At 60.1% G+C, this 3,637-nt stretch overlaps 1 long non-coding RNA gene across 2 annotated transcripts in view; it reads right to left on the reverse strand.

Annotated features, from left to right (window-relative positions):
- Nucleotides 1-714: 714 nt before the first annotated feature.
- Nucleotides 715-3,637, reverse strand: part of LOC104851641 — a 4,859-nt gene continuing 1,936 nt past the window's right edge. For both annotated transcript variants that reach the window (XR_777257.2, XR_777256.2), the window contains 2 exons: nucleotides 2,539-3,550; nucleotides 715-2,447 (listed from right to left, as the gene is read on the reverse strand). This is a non-coding gene — a long non-coding RNA (uncharacterized LOC104851641). The remainder of the gene's footprint in view (nucleotides 2,448-2,538; nucleotides 3,551-3,637) is intronic.

Raw genomic sequence — 3,637 nt, forward strand, 5'->3', positions numbered from 1 at the left:
GCTGTGTGTGAAGTGTCCAGGTCAGGCACATTCACAGAGGCAGAGAACTCCAGAGCTGGTGGACTAGGCGATAACAACGGAGGGACTGGGGTCCCTTGTGGGGTGGCAGAAAGGTTCCGGGGTTTGGAGAGCTTGCCATGGGGTCTAGCAGGTGGGATTGGCAAAGCGCCTGCCCCCTGGCTGGGGAAGGCCTAGAGAGGCCCACGCTGGAGGGGAACTGGACACTTGTCAGGGTGGCTGAGATGCAGGCTCCCCCTGGGCTCTTGTGGGCTCCTGACGCTGTGGGGTGCTGCTCCCCCTTTCCCTAAGCTGCCAGTGTGCAATAGTTGCGTCAGCCAGGAACATGCTCGATGGCACTGGGTCCAAAGTCACCTGTGGGTTTAGCTGAGCAGGCTTGGCCACCCCCGGTGGGGCTGGGCCTCCCTTTGAGCTGCATGGAGGGACCTGATGTGCCGGGAGAAGGCTGCAGACGTCGGAGTGCACCCCGTGAGCCCCGTCACTCTGCACAGCCTTAACCCCAGCACCCGAGCCCAGGCTGCCCTGACTCAACAAGAGCCTCAGGGAGGCCCCCAGTACCTCCCAGCTGTCCCCAGTCGCCCCTGAGAAGGCGCTCAAGCACAGCCACACCTAGCAAACCTGCTGAGACCACCGCTTAGGGTCCCATCCATGGACCACATCCCTGGACTTAATTTAGAAAGTTGAAGCAGCTTGCAGCAGAAAGTCTTTATTTTGCCTTCTCAGATGAAATGTAAAGATTCCACACCCAGCAACCTAGGCAGGCACACTCTGACTCCAGTGGGCCAGATGGTCTTTTTTCTACACCTATAACTTCCCAGGAAATTGTGACAGCTGGATTTGCATGATGCAGCTCCAAACGGAATTTGCAAAATGTGTGTTCACGGGGTTGGATGTAGGAATAATTCCTTCACCCAGTCATGTTGGGAAGCGTGGAAACAGCCTCTTCTCCTCCCTCATGAATGGAGCCAGAGCTCAGGAAATATTTTCTGGCTGGAGGATGGACAGGGATGTGGCAGGGATGGGTGGGTGGAGGCTGAATGGTCGGAAGGAGGTTGAGGGGTGTGGGGATGAGTGCAGGGAGGTGTGGAGGGGAGGGTGCAGGGTTTGGGGAGAACGGATGGGGCGGGTGGAGGAATGGAGGAGGGACGGACTGCTGCTTTGGCCTTCCTGGGATCCTGGCTGTGGGACATGGGCCCTGAGCTCAGCTGTGAGTCTTGGGTTTGCTTGGGGAAACCAGGGATGGGAGAAGGGCTGGTGCAGCTGTGTGGTTCCCTGGGGAACGGACGAAGGTGACAGTGTGGAGGTCTGGGTGTGCATCTCGAGCTCCCAAGCCCACCGTGTACAAAGGGGCATGGTGTCCCTGCTCCAAAACCGCCCTCACTGCTGCCGCTCAGTGAGGGCAACTCTGTGCCGAGGCTGTGAGGACAGAGCTGGGCTGGTTGTACACTCAGATTTCCCCTGTGCGGCCGCCCTTGAGACTGCATCATCATCTCGTCCTAAAAAAGCAAATCAAACAAAGCAAATCACTCAGCCAGATGCCTTGCAGACAATGACTCTGCTTTCAGATGTGGGTTCAAATCCTGCCTCTGCAGGCTGTCACCTTGGCCAGGTCAGTCTCAGGTGGGGATTTAAAGGAACAGCAAATGCAAAAGCCCTGGTCCTCAGTGGGCAGGGCCAGGTGTCTGGCCTACGCTAGGAAGCTTAGAGCAGATGATCAGGTGGACCTGTTGGTGGGTTAGGCCTGGGGGGAAGTAACGCAGGCTCGGATGACCCTGCAAGGTGCTGGTGACGTTAGCTCCCTTGTGGTTTGGCTCTGTCCAGTCCCGGGGTATCTGTCACCCCTTCCACCTGCACATGGCTGAGCCCGAGGCTGTGGCAGAGGTGGTGGCTGGGTCAGCGCACCCCACTGTTCTCCCCCATCTGCATGCTACACCCGAGCACGCTCTCAGGATAGTTTCTGCCCCACTGTTCATTCCTTCACATCTGTCCCACCGAGGAGCCTCCCGAGGGCCGTCCCCACCTCCAGATCGGGAGCTAGGACCAGGGAGGTGTCCTGGACTTCGGCTGAGCTGAGCAGGACTGGGCAGTTAGAAACACAAAGAGGTTTATTAGATGGAAATTTAAAGTATGTGTCAAAAAAACAATGCAGGGGAGAGAGAGAGAGAGAGAGAGAGAGAGTATTGTGATCAGGAGCCAGGTAAATTCCAGGGGCTTGGGGGGTCGGGGATGCATGTCCTGCTCCTCAGGTCATCCATCCAGCAACTGGGCCAGAAAGCAAACCTTTCGCCTTTGTCTGAAGCTGAGAATTGCTGCTTCCTTGCGGTGGAGGCCTGGGGGAGAAAGTAATTTACAGGTGAAAAGCACAGGCTCAGAGCCCAATTTATAGGCTTATTGCGTCTTTAAGACACGTAGGAATTTTTTGGAGATTCCTGGAAGAGAAAAAGGCTTGAATAAGTTTTGTGTCCTGAGCTCCAGGTACAATTTTAAAATTCCGACTTTTCTTGCCTCTTTTTTACCTACCTGTATTTTCTCTATTCTACCTCCAGACCCAGGGCAGCCCCTTCAGCCTGGGTCTCTCTGCCCTCAGATCCACCAGGGGGCAGCAGAGGAGCGCTCGCGCTGACACCTCGGTCGGGCGGCGGCCTCGGGAAGGCCAAAGGCGGCGAAGCGGGCGCGCTAGAGACGCCGCTGAGGGGCTGCCCCGGGGCCAGGCCAGCCCGGGCCTCGGGCGGGAGATAGGGCGGCTGGTGTTCCGGGTGCCTGCGCAGGTTCAGCTGAGGCTGGAGCTCGCCTTGCTCTTGGCCCCTCAAATTCACCGGAGATGCGGGGGGGGGTCCGCCCGGGGCCCAGTCTTCTCTGCACCTGTGAGGAGTCCGCTCAACCCCGCCAGCCCCTTCCGGAACTCTCCACAGCCCACGCCCGGCACTGGGCCTCCTTCCGTCTCAGTGCGCAGGGGCGCGGCCTGACTGCAGAGGCCACCCCAGGACCCTCTCTGGGCTTGTAGCAAGGAGGGGTGGTCACCCAGCCAGGCGTGCGCCTCCGCCAACAGCCGAGTCCCTGCGGGAAGGGCTGGGACCTGCCGCGGTCCCCGGACAGCGAGGAGAACCCAGGGCCCGGAAGGAGCCCGGATCGTGAAATGCCAGCCTGAGACTGCGCGCGCGCCTGTCAGCGCTGTCCCCCACCCTCCAGGACAGTCCTCGGTCTTCAGACGGGAATGGGGTCTCTCAACTTAATCAGATGACAAATTCTGCCTCTGACCCAGCTCTGTCCCCCGAGACCAGGGAATCCGGCCGGGGGGTGGCCCTCCTCGCTCTGGGGAGACTTGGGCCACATGTCGCCGGTCTCGAGTTACTCGGCCAGGCAGTCTGATGGGCCCGGCCGGGTGCGCCCTCCGGTCTGTCCTTCCGGAAGGGCCGCGCGAGGGCGCCCCGCTCGATAGGGGCCTCCTGTAAGGTCCGGCGGCCCGTGTGAACGGGGAACTCAGGAACAGCGACCGGCCATCGCGACGAAGGGCGCCACGGGTCCGTGAGCTCTGGGGAGAGAGAGCCCAGTTCCCCGTCAGCTCTCGCCGCAGCCCCGCCCCCCAACTTTGGCGGACAGCGTGGGGCCGGAAGTGGGG

Source organism: Fukomys damarensis, unplaced genomic scaffold, assembly GCF_012274545.1.
Source record: "Fukomys damarensis isolate Sample0158 unplaced genomic scaffold, DMR_v1.0_HiC HiC_scaffold_36, whole genome shotgun sequence".
Taxonomy (NCBI): Eukaryota; Metazoa; Chordata; class Mammalia; order Rodentia; family Bathyergidae; genus Fukomys; species Fukomys damarensis.